The following is a 17,028-nucleotide window of genomic DNA, read 5'->3' on the forward strand; positions in this document are numbered from 1 at the left end:
AAACACACCCACACACAGACACACTAACGAAGACAGAGAGAGTGGATCGGTGCTTGTGGTGGATCGGCGTGCTTGGATCGGAGTTTTAGATCGACGTGCTTGGATCGGAGTGCTTGGATCGGTGTTCTTCTCACCGTGCTTGGATCAAAGTTTCAGATTAGCCCCGTGCTTGGATTGGAGTTTCAAATGGAAATTTCAAATTGGCATTTGGATGGAAATTTCAGATCGGCGTTCGAATTTCAAATGAAAATTTCAGCTTGGATCAGAGTTTCAAATCGACGCCGTGCTCCCTGCTTGGATTGAAATTTTAGAGAGGAGTTTGGAATAGAGAGGAGTTTGGAATAGAGAGAAGTTTCAGAGAGGAGTGAAAATGTTGGAATAGAGAGGAGTTTTAGAGAAGAATCTAGAATAGAGTCTCGTGAGTGGAGAGAGGGTTTGAGATAAAATTATAATAAAAAAGTGAGAAAATGATTATTTAAATAAAGCAGATGATAGAATAGATAAACTGATGTGGGTGTTTTGTAAAAATGAGTGTGTAAAATAGAAAAAAGTAAGTTTTTAGTGTAAAATAGAAGGAAATTTTACACTAACTGATGTGGTTGCTCTTACTGTAGCAATTGCACATTTATGCACAATTTTACATTCATTGATATAGGTGTTTTTTTGGGTCAAAATGTGTAAAATGACATACTTTTTGTATTTTGCAAGATTATGCAACTACTGATGTGGTTGCTCTTAGGTGAGAAGTGAATGGCTGAGAAAAGACCCTCCTAAAAAAGTTTCACCAATTTGGAAAGCCATAGAAAAATCAAAAGCTCTGATCTCAAAAGGTGCTTGCTATTTGGTTGGTGATAGAGCGTCCATAAATGTTTGGTTGGACCCTTGGCTACCATGGTTAACTGAGTTCAAGCCAAAATCTTTGAGAGTTGTTTGGGCCTGAATCTGTTCAAGCCATTTTGAGTGTTCCAATCCCTTTGAGTCCAAAACCTGATGAATTAATATGGGTGCATTTTCTGTGAAATTTGCATATAGAGTAGACCAAGAGGACACTCCCAACTCAATTCTACTTACTATTCCTTGGCAAAAGATATGGAGTCTAAAGGTACTCGAGAGAGTAATGATGCTGCTATAGAGAATTGGTTCAAATTCTCTAACACCCAAAGAAAATGTAATGTTGAGATTAGGATCCAATGTTACTCTCTGTCCTCTATGTGAAAGTGCTCTGGAGTCTTGTTCTCACTTATTCTTTAAATGCGCTTCTGCCAAGGCAATTTAGCTTGTTGGAAGGTGGGGTTTAAGATCAGATTATGCTCCTATAAACTCATGTGAGGACATCATCAAGGTGGTGACAGAACCTTCAAAGCATTGGTTGCATGGACAATAACACAACAAAGAAGAAACTCTTAGACTGTCTTTGTATATGGCTTTCACCTTGGATGCTATTTGGAACTTGAGAAATCAAATTCTTCACAATGGTGGCCAAGCTAACATTGTTGTTATTGCTAGCAACATTGACCATAGGTTCCAAGAATTTGTATTTGCAATAACAAGTGAAAAGCCAAGCATAGTAGCTGGTGACGTGAAGCAATGGCCCCGCACGCCCCCCCCGCGGCAATAGGCTGGATCAAATTGAATGTGGATGCTACAATCTCTCATAAGTTTTCCACTTTAGCTATAGTAGCTAGAGATGAGAATGGAGAATTGATCCAGTTATGTGCTAAACTGCATGAGTTGTGCTCTCCTTTATAAGTTGCGGCTGTAGCTATTTTATGGGCTCTTCAAATTGCTCTTGAGAAAAAATAGGTGCGAATTATTGTGGAGGGATATGCAAAAATATGTTTTGTCTCTTTAGTTTCTGAGCTATAAAGGAAACTAAGTGGACTGGTCAATCACCTTAGAAATTATTAAGAGTTTTTTGAGTTGTAATTTCTGCTGGACTAGTAGAGTTTGTAATGCTGCAACTCATGCCCTTTTTCTTGTAATAACTTCAATTTCCCTTATGCTATTGTTGATGTTTGTAGGGTTGATTGTTCTTTTGTTCCTTAGTTCTCTTTTTCTTTAACGAAGGCTTCAGTTTATTAAAAAAAAAAAAAAGTATTTACTCTAGAGAGGAAAGGGAGATGTGAAGGTTAATATTGGCAAGGAAAACAGTTGCAAGCAGGGTTGGCCAAACGCACACAAGAAAACAAAAATTAGTTACTAGTGAAGTTAACCGAATTAAGATGATGTATTCATACTGAAGAGTAAAGGGAGATTTGAGGGGATCAATATTATCATAGAAAAAGAAGTTGCAAGTAGGGATGCAAATTAATCAAAGTATTTATAAATAGCTTAGGCTTGATTTGTGAAACAAATTTGTTTATATTTGTTTATTTAGCGAATGAGCTAATTAAATGAGTCAAATTCAAACATAATAATGCATTCGTGAACAAATTTGTTACTTGTGAGTATAAAGCTCAATTTAAGTAAATATAATATTATATATTTATATATATGTACACATAAAAATATAATCATTGAAATATAACTTGGTACAAAATTTGTTGTAGGTGTAGTTAAATCCAAGTCCCCTATTGATAGAACATTGTTGCTTCTGTGCTGGGCGGCCGAGGCATAGAAATCCAACCAAATTACTAAATTATACATTAATAGAAATCCAACCAAGTCATTGTTAAGTGAATGGAAAATGCTAAAATTACTACAAATTTTACTACAAAATGCTTACAAAGATATGACAAGATATGATTGGTGCCACTTAAATAATATAATAAACAAATGTTTGAATCAATTTTTATCTGATTGGTGATATGTTAGTTTGTAAATTTTATATAGTAAAATTTGTAGTATCCCTAATATCACTCAAGTGGACTAGTCATATTAAAAGTAAGAATAATGGGTTAAAATATATATTAAATTGATTGTTAATAAATTAAATATTATTTAAGTAATATTTAAATATAAAAAGGCCCAATTAAATTTTCACCTTAGTCCTCAAATTGTGTTGAGCTGGCCCTACTTTTGTGTGATGGTAAGGACCTGTTGAACAAGTTTGATCATTTTAAATTGAAGCATATATTTCATGAAGCTAATTGTTGTGTCGATGCTTTAACCAAACAAGGATCCAACTAGATTGATGACCTCTTAGTTAACTTTGTTCTCCTTTGCAGTGTCCCTTATTTGTGGTTGAAATTCCACCTCTCACTCTCCACCTCTTTAAAAAAAGTTTATCGTGTTCCGACTATTGAAGTAGTGTTTTTTTTTTTTTTTTTTTTTTTTTTTTTTTTTTAATTTATTATTATTATTATTATTATTAATTTTATGATTAAATCTAGATGTTTTTGAAATGTATTTGGATCCTACTTCAAAATAAAAGGTACTTGGATCGGTTAATTTTTACTGCTCCCTTTATCTTTTAATAATACTCCTTCCTTTTTCTTACCCCTCTCTCTCCCCCCACCCACCCCCCCCCCCCCACCCCCCCAAAAAAAAAAAAAAAAAAAAAATCCTTATCTAGATGTGCAATTGATCAAATTATTATTTATAATTTATAGACATACTCCATTTCATAAAAAAAGTTATATTTAATTTTTATAAATTCATAAATGAAAATTATTTGGTCTAATTAACTTAAATAATATAATTTCAACTATAATTTAGTTATTAATTATTTGCATAAATTTGTGAATGAGTAAAAAATTTTATTCATGGTATTTACAATGTATTGAAAAGAATAAGTTAATCAAGTAGCTTGTAAACAAATTTAAACATTTTTTTTTGCTTGCTAATGAGGGTGCTTAGAGCTTTTCAAGTACCTAACTATTCCCTCAGGTATGACTAAAACCTCATCCTACACACATTAGATAATTACATGGAAGAAAGGTGGTCCCAAGATATAGGTTTGGAGTTTTGAATCTAAGACCTCATGTTTCTCATAAGGTCTTGGGAACCACTAAACTAATCCTGTAGAGTTGAAGTACTGCATGTTTGATTTTGTTTGACAAGAAAATGAACTTAACTTAAACATATAATATAGCTTGGTAATGAGTTCAAATTCGACTTGAATTCAAATAAATTCAAATGAACCAATCCTGAAATTTTAATTATGGATTTGACTTAACTTTGCTCAGGGGTGGCAATTCGTGTTGTGTTGACTCATGAGTATTCGACTATATGAGTTAATCCTAACCCACATGTTTATCAAACGAGTCAGGATTTCTTAATCCTAACACAATCCATTTATTAAACGGGTTAGTTGTGTTGACCAGTTTATCAAATTTTATCAAAATGAACAAAAAAACTAATTTTAGTATTAACCAAATTGATATGAATTATGAAAAACCAAACAAATAAATATTTTTATTATAAAATTCAGAACTAATGAGTAATTGCATCACAAATATTCATTCAGAACTAAAGCATATCTCAATAACACAAATAATCAATCATAATATATCAAAGAAAATAAATCATAACAACTAATAAGTTTATATACCTAGGGTTTGAAGGGTATACTGGTAAAATGTCAATTAGTTAAATGAGTCAAACAAGTCAAATAAGTTTTATGTGATGAACACTAACCCAATCCTTTATTAAACGAGTCAGTCGTGTCAACCCAAATATGACACGAACCCATTAAGCCTCAACCCATAACCTACTAATTTCGTGTCGTGTTGTGTCGAGTTCATGGGTTGTGTCTAATTTTGCCCCACATGGCAGATGATAATATTCATCAGAGTAATTGATTTCTGAGAACATTTTTTTTTTTTTTTTTTTTTTTTTGAGGAAGTGATTTCTTAGAACTTAGAAGTGGGAATTTGATATTGGGAAACATGATATTAATTTTTAGTGTGTGAAAGAGTTAAAGGATGAAAATTATGAACTAGTAAAATTTAGGATTATACTGTTTCCATGAGTAATTAAAAAAAAAAAGAAAAGAAAAAGAAAAAAAGAAGACAATGGAATTCTTTTTGTATCCGATCATATATTTCTTGAGGGCTTTTCTAGAGGGACTTTGTTAGCCCTCATGATTTTTTTTTTCTTAACAACTCATTATCTCAATAAATTGGAAAAAAGAAAAAGAAATTGTAAGTGCAGTTGTACTTTATTTATTTTTTTGCTGAATGAAAGGAGGGGCGGGGGTGGGGGCGACCATTGTGACTCACCCCTCTGGGCTATAGGAGCACCTCTCGTTAGGGAATGTTTGATTGAACCATAGTTATTGTGGTCTGGGGTGACCGCATACCTTACCCTAACACCTCGAGAGAGTTGGTAATTAAGGGCTCCTTAGTAGGGATACCCAAATTCCTCCCTAGGTATTCGCCCAGGCTTGAACTATGGACCACAAATCTGATTCACAAATCCCAACCACCAGGGGCATAAGCGCAATTGTACATGTATGATTGTATCCCTATTCCGAATATTGTCATTCAAGCACAGCCTCTTAAGTCCATGTCATTTTGGTTTCTATGTATGCCCCTCATTGGTGAGAAATTATTCAATACAACATGAAGGCAACTACCAATATTTCATTAATTATGTAGACTCTTTGAAATTAGAAGTCAATAAAAAAAATTATCAATAATTCAACAATCACCAAAGATCAGTAATTCAACCCCCCCTCCCAAAAAAAAAGAAAAGAAAAGAAAAAGTTATCAGCATTTAAAGAGTGAACTCAAAATCACTTTTCTTTTCTTTTTTTAATAATTTGATAATTACAACAATCAGAAATTTAGAAACAAAAGATTGAACCTTGGTTATCATCATATAGAGATCAAGAAGCCTTGTGAACCTTTGAATAAGATATTTTAAAAAAATTAGAGTAATTTCAATGGGGTGTCCACTAGTCGGTTTGGGTCGGGTTTGTGCCCAACCCAAACTCGACTTGATCACTTCGGGTGAGGGAGATCAAGACCCATTACCTACTGTGAAAGGCATCAGATCGAATGGATCGAGCCTCATTAGGTGTCGAGTGGGTGTCGATCAGAGTCGAGTTTGTGGTAGGGGAGTAGATTCTACTAAATCTGGCCGAGATTTCATTGGATCTGGCTGAATCTGTCAAGATCTTGTTACATCTGGCCGAGATCTAGCTGGATTTATTGAGATTTAACCGAGATCTAGCCAGATCTGGTCGAGATATGGTCGAGATCTCCTTATATTGATGAAGAGAGAGTTAGATCTTACTAGATTTCAGCTGAAATCAATGATTGGTGATTGAAAACTCACTGAAAAATGGCAGATTATTGGACTGGTTGGGTCCTTTGGGTTTCAACCTTGCTCACCTATCACTTGAACTGACTTCATCGGATTGGACATTCCAAAACCGTTGCTGATTGCGAGGCCCATTAGTCAGTTGGAGTCAGGGTTGGTTGACGGCAAGTCAGCTGGTTTTGTCGGGTTTGGTTGATCTTGGACACTCCTAAATTTCATTATGGAACTTCAAAAATCTTGATAGTTTTTAGACCCCTTAAAAACACAATTGGATTACCCTAGGTAATTAGCCAAGTTATTACTTAATCCAAATTTCAAAACTAGGTTATCACAATCAAACAATCATATCATGCATAGCAGCAAAAAGATAAATAACTTAATGATATGATCACCCAAGAAACCAAACAGGTAAAAACCTGGAGAGGATTTAACCTAGCTATCCTCAAGGTAAACTTGAATCCACTATGAAAGAATCAAAATTTTACAATAGGACTTAGACCATCAACATACTATTGCTACCCACCAGTAGAAACTTACTGACACGACCACGTGCAAGCTCCGAGACCATGGACTCCTTCTTTCTTGGATCTCCAGCAAGTACAAGCACACCCGCTTGTGTTTCTTTAAATTCTCTTATGGTAGCAATTGAATGATCATCAAGTTCTTGAACGAATCTCCTTCTTGATAATCCTAAGCTTGTGTAAAGGAAAACTCCTCACAGATCTCACAAGAGATTTATACAAACATCAATATGAGCAACACTAAAACGTGGCTAGGATTTGCCTTATATACCTAGGGCAAAAACACAAAACCCTAAGCGTTTTAAATGAACTAGGATTGAGTTGGAATTTTGCAAAAAAATGCATTCTGCCCGAATTTCGATTGATCGACCCTAAGCTTCGATCGATCGAACCAAGCCGAATTGCACTTTTAATTCTGTATCAACTTAAATCCAACTTTACATAAATGATACAACTTTGAGCAAGTCTAAACACGACTAAACATCTTGTTTTGATCATGGTTTGCCAACAATACACATTAGAGTTCTAAATACATAAGTTCCTAAGTCTTTAGAACCTAACTAATCTAATCAGTCATTTTGAAATGAATGGATTAAAATTTTCATGTTATCAATAATTAAATTATGTCAAAATAATGATGAATTTTTATTTTTTTTTATTTTTTAAACAAGAAGTCTCAATTGGAACACCAGGAAGTGCCAGTACTTAGTTGAGAAAAATAGATATAAGAAAAATGACATTTAATATTTATTTAAATATCAATGATGTGACAAGTTTCAATCCAGTGACATGTTTTAAGGAAAATGCTAAGATCACAACTTTTACCACAAATTTTGTCATAACTTACTCATGTGACAAGTTGTGAGTAGTGGAGTAAAAGTGTTGGGTCCATAACTCCACCACTTACAACTTACCATGTGAGTAAAAATTGTGGCAAAAGTTGTGGTCTTAGCATTACTCAAGTTTTAATCCAGCCATAAAAAAATGAATAGATAGAATTTTGGTAGAGGTTGTAGAGCTATCTAACGCGTGAACCCCACCGTATTTAAGTTCTAAGACAACCATGGGCTGTAAGTTGTAACAATTGTTTGATAGTTTCAGGGGTTCTGCAATATAGAGGACTTTCACTAGACTGTCAAGAAAACTGTTGGGGATTTTGGATATATGTTGATTAATGATATTGTATGTTGGCCTGTCTAACCCACCTGCTAGACCGACCTAAAAACCGCTAGATCTGAGGCTTGTGATGGTTGGCAGTGGGGTTCAACTTCCAGAAACCGATTTCGGCGGGTCATTGCTCCAAAATCCAACTCCAACCGACCCGACCAATCTCCACCAACCAAAAGCCACCGTTCATTGTCTTTTGAATCATTATTCGGTTAGATCTCACCAGATCTAGCGAGATCTTGACGAGAGCTAGAGGATTTCTGCCAAATTTGGTTAGATCTGACTAGATTTTGACTAGATTTCAGCCAGATCTGGAGAGTTCTGTCCAAATCTCCTCCTCTTCCTTGACTTGACCGAGACTGACCGCCGCCTGACAAGAACCCAACCAGTCCAACTCGAGTCCTTCACCAGTTGGCGGCGGGTCTAGAAATTTCACATCCAATTTAGTCGGCTCAGTTTCGGGTTGTGTATAAACCCGACCTGGACTGACTCGTGGACACCCATAATTGTATGGGTAAAATCAATGTCAAATATGAGTCCTATTAACTTTACATGCTGTTGTCATATTCTTCTTTTTGTTATGAGTCCTCATTGTATCAACTTTCAAGATTCATAATCCATGTAAAGATGGATTCTAAAAAAAAATAGAAAAATAAAATCCATGTAAAGGGAGTAGAAGAGAGTCCACAAAAATCATATCATGGTCTAATCATAGGGCAGTCAACACACCGACATCGGCCCACTTCTAGCCTAACTGGTTTGAAAAAAAGAAAAAAGAAAAAAAGGTTATTGATTTGAGAGAGAGTCAACACACCGACACCGCCCACTTGTAGCCTAACTCGTTTGAAAAAAAGAAAAAAGAAAAAAAGGTTATTGATTTGAGAGGGAGAGTAATAATGAGAGGAGCAAATTTTTTGCAAAACAATATTATTTTAATAATTATTATTTAAATAGTACCATTTTAAAGTTATTCGGAGATCTAAGTTTTGAAAACAAGATTAAAAAAAAAAGTTATTTTCCAAATTAACCTGAGAGAGGTTTTTAATTATTTTATTATTAGTACAATGACTAAAACATTTTAAAAACTGAACCATTTGATAATTGAGAAAAGGAAATTCTTAAAGTTTTGAAGGTAGATTGAGATTCAATTGGAAGTCCATTCGTGATGATATCATAATCTTTTTTATAACTTAAAAAGTTTTAATAGTGGAGGAAGGAGGAATTCGAATCCTAATTTATCTAATAAGAGAGAAGAGGTTATGCTATTTAGATACAAGGTTCTTGATTGGTGGCATCATAAGTAATCTAATAATTAATTAAAGTACCATTCAATAGATATTGTTAATGTAAGGACTCAATTCGTGACAACTCCAAGATGATACTGGGCTCGTACGTAGAGAGGGCCCAAACAATATCATTTGTAGAGCGTGGGTTTGAAAGGCTAGGCCTTGGTCACTGGTCGGTGGATAACCATGGTGTTCATACAAAAGTAAGCCATGTTCGCTTCGTGGAGTCTTTCTCCTCAAAACGGTATGGGAGGGTCTGGTTCTTGGCCTTTTTTCCCAGCCTCTTTTCTGGATTGCTTGCTTCCCCTTTTATATTAGCCTGTATCCCTTATCCTACATCCACATGTAGGTTCGACTTTCCAGGACTAATACTTGTCCCATCAGCCCATACCCAAAGTGGTTGAGGGTGGTTGTAAAAGCTGAAAAGCATGGCTCTGTCAGGTGCAGAGTTTTCAATGGCAGTAATGACAGCTTTCCTTTTGTCCTTGGTCGTTATACTATCCAGCGTCCCCTTCTCTATTAACATAGATATTTTAGGTTTTTCCCAAAACTGTTCCTATACCGCTCTTGCCCTTTCTTTCAGGGGGACCTCGAATATGTCGAGGATAGAATTATCCTCGGTTATGTCTCAAAACTACTTGGACTTTTATTACACGTCCTCGGCTATACCCCTCCTCGGCTCGGGCCTTAGGCCCCAATGTAAAAATGGGCCAGGGTCACAAATTCTTGGGCCCCACAATAGCCCCTCAAAATCCTGCTGTCCGACCTCTTAGTCGGAGTGGAGGATTTTAGTGATGCCAAGCCTTTATTACAGCTCGTTTAACTCTGACCTTCATTAATGTTGGTGTCCCTTCATCTATTTAGGAAATGCGCCGGGTTACGAGACATTCGTCTAGATTTTCACACGAGGCGCTCCTGCCGTTTCAGTGTACGTGGCGTATCTTTAATAGATTTACATTACGAGGCCGATCAAATCTGTCGGTTATAGATGACATTGAGGAGTTGAACAGACGCTACCTCATTTGCAGATCTTCTTGGAAATCTGTACGGATTAAATGCCACTGAACTTACCTTTCATATAAGAAGCCAGACGAGAGGGTATTTCCTTCGCGTAAAGACCCTTTATCCTTTCTAAAGCCTTAAACCTCAAGCTATGCTCAAAGTTTTCCTTATCAGCACAGTCAAAGCTTATAGTGTGACACGCTTAAGGTAGAAGCGGGGATGAAAAGATCACATCCTTCTCCAAAGCGTTATGTCCTTTCGAAACTTAAAATGGCTCGGTCAGGGCAGGGTTGGCAGAGACTCAAGATACTTCCCACCCTCCTTCAGCCAAAATTCGAAGCAGGTGCTAGTCACATCAAGCTTTTGGTGCGATTGAGCTGGGGTTATCCATTATCAGTACCGGCCGCTCTCCTATGAGCATAGCTAATATGGCACCAGCGTGTTAGGAGTCAAGGCTGAAGCAGGGACTAAGTTTCCATGCTTCTTCCTCTGTTCCTTCACTGGTGCCTCCTTTTGCCTTCCCTTCTTCTTCTTTCCCATCACCAGATCCATCCTGGTGCTTTTACTTCTTCCTCTTCTTCTCCTCTTCCATCCAAAGGGGTCCTGCTCTTAATATGGTGGCTACTAGAGCAGAATTTAGAAAGACTTCTTATTGTTGTTCGTTTTGTTGTTGTTGTTGTTGTTTTTTTTTTTATTTTTTTTTATTCTTGTTTTTGTAATTTGTTTCCTATATAGGCTTGTTTAAGCCCTTCATTGTACGCTGTACTACTTCTTTACATTAATAAAAGTTGCCATTGTTTTATTCTATGTATTCTTTCTTTCCTGCAATGGTTATGCCGTGAATGGACGTACTACCGTATGACCTCTTTTCATTTTTATACTCTAAACGATGCTTAGGGCCGAAATCCCTGTTAACAAAAAGATCTTACTCTGTGCTTATTGAAACTATCCAGCACAATAATGTCGACTTGAACAAATGATACTTAGGGCAGAAACCCTTACAAAGAAAAAAGATGTTATTATGAACTTATTAGAGCTGTCTGGCACAATAATGCCGACCTGAGGAAACGATACTTAGGGCTGAAACCCTTATAAAAGATGTTATTATGAACTTATTAGAGCTGTCTGGCATAATAATGCTGATCTGAGAAAACGATACTTAGGGCCGAAACCCTTATAAAAGATGTTATTATGAACTTATTAGAGCTGTCTTGCACAATAATGCCGACCTGAGAAAATGATACTTAGGGGCCGAAACCCTTATAAAAGATGTTATTATGAACTTATTAGAGCTGTCTTGCACAATAATGCCGACCTGAGAAAATGATACTTAGGGCCGAAACCCTTATAAAAGATATTATTATGAACTTATTAGAGCTGTCTTGCACAATAAGACCGACCTGAAAAAGGGTTGTATACCCCAAACTGAACAAGATGATGGCTGAATGCTCGGTGCTGTGCAGGAGGTAATCATCCGAGGATATGTAACCCAAAATGAACAGCCCATGCGGGTCGCCGAGTATTAAGGTGTTTCGCCATCTTCCTAATGACCTTCATAGTCTTAGTCTTTTCTGGTATTCGGTCCGAGGACTGAGCGACTTAGAATTCTCCTTAAGTGGCTGATTTTTCCATAGGTTTAAGTCGGAGGACCATGCAATATCTTGATTTTGTCCAAAACTTGATTTTTAAGTAGTTGGTTTCCCCATAGGTTTGAGTCCGAGGACCATGCAATACCTTGGTTCTGTCCAAAACTTGATTTTTAAGTAGTTGGTTTCCCCATAGGTTTGAGTCCGAAGACCATGCAATACCTTGGTTCTGTCTAAAACTTGATTTTTAAGTAGTTGGTTTCCCCATAAGTTTGAGTTCGAGGACCATGCAATACCTTGGTTTTGTCCAAAACTTGATTTTTAAGTAGTTGGTTTCCTCATAGGTTTGAGTCCGAGGACCATGCAATACCTTGGTTCTGTCCAAAACTTATCTTTTTTAAGTAGTTGGTTTCCCCATAAGTTTGAGTCCGAGGACCATGCAATACCTTGATTCTGTCCAAAACTTGATTTTTAAGTAGTTGGTTTCCCTATAGGTTTGAGTCCGAGGACATTGCAATACTTTGGTTCTGTCAAAACTTGAATTTTAAGTAGTTGGGGGAATTAACCCCTCGGCTATGGTGTGGGACATTGGTTTAGGGGGATTAGCTCCTTGGTCAAGCCCCTTGATACTTATCCCATCAGCCCATACCCAAAGTGGTTGGGGGTGGTTGTAAAAGTTGAAGAGCATGGCTCTGTCAGGTGCAGAGTATTCAATGACAGCTTTCTTTTTGTCCTTGGTCGTTATACTATCCAACGTCCCCTTCTCTATTAACATAGATATTTTAGGTTTTTTCCAAAACTGTTCCTATACCGCTCTTGCCCTTTCTTTCAGGGGGACCTCGGATATGCCGAGGACAGAATTATCCTCAGCTATGTCTCAAGACTACTTGGACTTTTATTACACGTCCTCGACTATACCCCTCCTCGGCTCGAGCCTTGGGCCCCAATGTAAAAATGGGCCAGGGCCACAAATTCTTGGGCCCCACAGTTAATAAGAGGATTCCCTTCTTTGAACTGAACTTTTATGTGGTTCAAAAATACCCTTATTAATGAAATGTAACTTTATTTAGAAATAATGTCATAAATGTCAAATAACAAATTTCATTTTAAATTAAAAAAGATAATTCCTAAAATTTAGGATTTTTTTTCCCTTCATGTTCAAAAAAGAAATTGCTTATCTCTAAAGTTTATCTTTTTTATTTGTTTGAAAAATAAAAAAAATATATTTTCAAATTATAATGGATGTAAATTATTAGTCTTTACCAAAAAAATAGAAACAACACGTGTGTTTAGAGGCTTGTGTGTGTGTCTACTTTTATATATATATTGTAGGGACTCAATTCGTGACGACCCCAAGATGATACTGGGCCCGTACGTAGAGAGCGCCCAAACAATATCATTTGTAGAGCGTGGGTTTGAAGGGCTAGGCCTTGGTCACTGGTCGGTGGATAACCATGGTGTTCATACAAAAGTAAGTCATGTTCGCTTCGTGAAGTCTTTCTCCTCGAAACGGTCTGGTCTGGGAGGCTCTAGTTCTTGGCCTTTTTTCCCAGCCTCCTTTTTTGGTGCATTAACCTTCACATTATATAGCCCTTCTTGGTTGATCCTAGCCCTCCACTTGTCGGTCAGGCAGGTGCCTACTTAAGTACCCATCCCATCGGCTGCCTCCCCCTGCTTTTTGTTAGTTGCGATGACTGAAGCCACCCTGTTCAGGCATCTTTTCTCATTAATATGGTTAGGAGGTTTACGAGCGCGTTTAATGCGGAGGGGACATATTTACCTTGAGCCAGTTTCACACCGTACCCCCACGTGGGTCCCATTCTACTCGCCTCTTCTTCAGGGGGCTTTTTGGGGGTAGCCTTCAACGAGATGTTGCTCTTCCCTTTGAAGTCTTGGAATGCCGAGGACAGGGTCATCCTCGGCTGTGCCCCTAGGCTATTCGGCCTTTCCCTATTCGTCCTTGACAAATATCTTCCTCGGCAGGGCCCTAGTAGAGCGTGGGCTGGATCATAAGTTCTCTAGCCCCACAATAGCCCCTCAAAATCCTACTATCCGGCTTCTCGGACGGATAGGAGAGTTTTGATGACATCAGATATCTGTCAATGCCTGTCAATCCTTATCACCTATCGATTCCCAAGATTTTTTGTCTGCCCGAGACACGTTCCTGGAGACTTTGGAAGGTGAAACGTGGCCTCATTAAATGCGGGTGCCTTTGTGTTTCCCACGTTCTACGGCGTGATGGAGATCTAACGGTGGGGATTTCCTTGCCTTTATGGGCAAGAAAATTCGTGCAGTTACTCTCAATGGGAGGCATAAATGATTTTTGGAACGGATTTGTCTCTTCAGTTTTGCACTTAAAAGTTCTAGCGCATATACCCTGGGTTCATCTGAACTTTCGTCCAAACTCAAGTCTATCTCCAGCATAAAAAGCCTGTTCGAGGCGCCTTTCCTCTTTTCTGTAAGGTCCCTGCCTCCATTAACTCGTGCTTTTTCTTTTCTGGGTTTATTTTTCTTTGGTTCCCTTCCTTCTCCCGTCACTGGTTGAGTTTGTTTAGTAACTCGTAGAGATGGTTAAATTGAGATTGAGGAAATTGGTTGATACTGAAGAGGCGATGGAAAAGTTCATCGTTGACTACAGGATTCCTCCCAACGTGAGTCTGAGGCATTGTAAGATGGGAGAGTGGCACTTTCTGAGGAGAACGGGCGAGGTGGTAATTCCTGTCCTCGCCTTCGTAGAGAGGGGTATGAGAATCCCCATGGGGCCGGTAACGAAGGGTTACCTCAGGCACTTCCGATTAGCCTCCACCCAGTGCACCGGCAACATGTTTAGGATTCTGGGTTGTGTGGATGCCTTAAACGAAAAGATGGGGCTAAGATTGACCCACCACGATGTGAATTGGTGCTATAATCTCCAAAATTTGAAGGGGAAATCCTATTATTTGAAGACGAGAGACGAGAGGGTTCGACTAATTCAATGCCTCCCTGATTCGAACAAGGGGTTAAACAAGGATTTCCTTATCGTATCCAGTGAATGGCATGATGGCGATCCGTGCCCCATGGTAGAGGGAGAACCATGTGGGGTATAGAGAATGGAAGGATGCCAATCCTTGGTGCCATTTTAATTTGATGTGGTTCGGTTACTAACCATGCGCATGTGTTTTTCTTGCAGATCCACACGCTTTTCACCGACACTTTCACCTAGTTAACCAGGTGGACTTGGAGATTGTTCTTTAAGCGGCAGTTTTCGTAAATGACGAGGATGGTCAAGTCCGAGCCACTCACAAAATCTTAGGGTACGCTCCCCATCAGAAGTCATTTGCCGACCCCAGGCACGTGATCAGCGCCAGCCGTCCTCGGCTTCCAAAAATTACTGTGGTCGAATCAGGATTTTTAATCTCCGAAGGATCATCTGTCTCAGAGGGCATCCCACTGGTGGACCTCTCCTCATCTCACCAAGCAGCGGAGGACGAAGGCGAGTTAGATCAATCCGAGGAGGGATTTGGGGTATTTGACCTAGCCGACCAATCCGAGGATCCTTCTGGTGATATAGGTGACCCGGCCTCGTTTGAGGCGGAATTGTCATTAGTAGGCACATTTTCCCAAACCGAGATGGGACTTAAGAGAAAGTCCCCGACCAGCTTACTCAACCTTCTCGAGGGTTAAACGGGGAAGGGTGCGTAGGGAACACCGCAGTCCAGCGCTCCGTCTCCACCACCTCAGCCCCAAACCATCCAGACTAGGTCATCCTCCACTAAGTCTCAGCCACAATCTCCCCGCCCTAAACTTCCTGCTCCTCTTCGATCAGCTCTGCCTCCTTGGCCGGAACCCATGGACCCAAAGAGAAAGAGGAGTCCCAAGGATAAGGAACCCATGGACGGGGGAAAGTCCCAATCTCCTCAAGAGAGGGATGAAGCCCCGCGTGTGAAACAATTAAAGATCGGGCACCAAAGCAAGGGTAAAGAAACCAAAGCCCAATCCGCCCAAAGCAAGGGGAAGGGGAACGAAGTCCAATCCTCGCCAAGCGCCTGGTTTCCCGCCCCAATGCTCCACGGGGGGCCACTGTTGGAAACCGCGTCCATGAGGGACCTTGGAGATGGCAAAGGTGGTTATGTGGCCGACGCATTAGGGAGAACTATGCTGCTTCCCAATGACGTGGATGAGTTGAAGAAAATGAGGATGCAGGAGGTTTTCCTCAGTACGAAGAGGTATTTGGGAATGGTAAGGCTCTTGAAACCTAAAACTTTATTAACTCTTGCTCCCGGTTTGTCATTCACAATGTATTTACCTCACTTGACAGGCTCTCCAGGCCACATATAGAATGAAGGAGGAAGTTAACAAGCAGAGTAAGGTCGCCGAGAATGAACACTCCAAACGTCTAGACGCCTCGCGGACTCTCAAAGCTTCCGAGGATGACCTCGCAAAGGCTAAGGACGCCTTAAAGGAGGCTATCCGAGAAAGGGATAGTGCCTTGGCAGGTTTAGATGGTGCTCAAAAACAAGCCGAGGAACAGACAAAACGTCTACTCAAAGCCGAGGATCAGTTGCGAATAGCCAAGGAGCAGATCAGTGATTTAAAGAAAAGACTGATCTTGGCAGAGAATGCTAAAGGCGTGGCAGAATATGCCCGGGACGAAGCCATGAGGGCCAAGCAGGAGGCTGAGTTTGCCGGAAACGAGGCTGAGGCTGCCAGGGAAATGGCCGAGGATGAGGGTTACAATACGGGGGTAGCTGAAACCCAAGCCTCCCTTAAAGCCTAAATTCCCGGAGTGTGCAGGCTATACTACTCCCAGGTTTGGGAAGAGGCCTTAAAGCGAGCTGGGGTGGATGCTTCGTTTGATTTGTGGAAAGCGGAGAGCATATTTTACTCTACAGCCATCCGTGAGGCCGCCTCCACCAGCTCCGAGGCTGTGAGCGAACAACACGAGGGAGGGGTCACTCAGTCAGAAGCTGCACAGGTCTGCGTCCCTCCTTTAAAGGGGGAGAGCTCTATGATGTGATAGAAGCACTCGAAAGTATGGATCCCAAGGCGCCCAAAGAAGATGCCAAGCCTACGGTCAGCGCTCAGATCCCTGATGCCGAAGGGCCAGCCATCCTTGCCCAGTCCCTGCAGGCAATTCCCCTTACTGAGGACCCCAAGAGTACCGACACCGATCCCGCTCAGCCTTCCCCAGAAGCGACTATCCTCCAGGGCGTCGAAGCCAGTCCTGTTCTGCCTTCTTAGGATGTGGCCGACACAGAACTGAAGAAGTAGAAACCCCGG

Source organism: Quercus robur, chromosome 1 (genome assembly GCF_932294415.1).
Source record: "Quercus robur chromosome 1, dhQueRobu3.1, whole genome shotgun sequence".
NCBI classification, from domain to species: Eukaryota; Viridiplantae; Streptophyta; class Magnoliopsida; order Fagales; family Fagaceae; genus Quercus; species Quercus robur.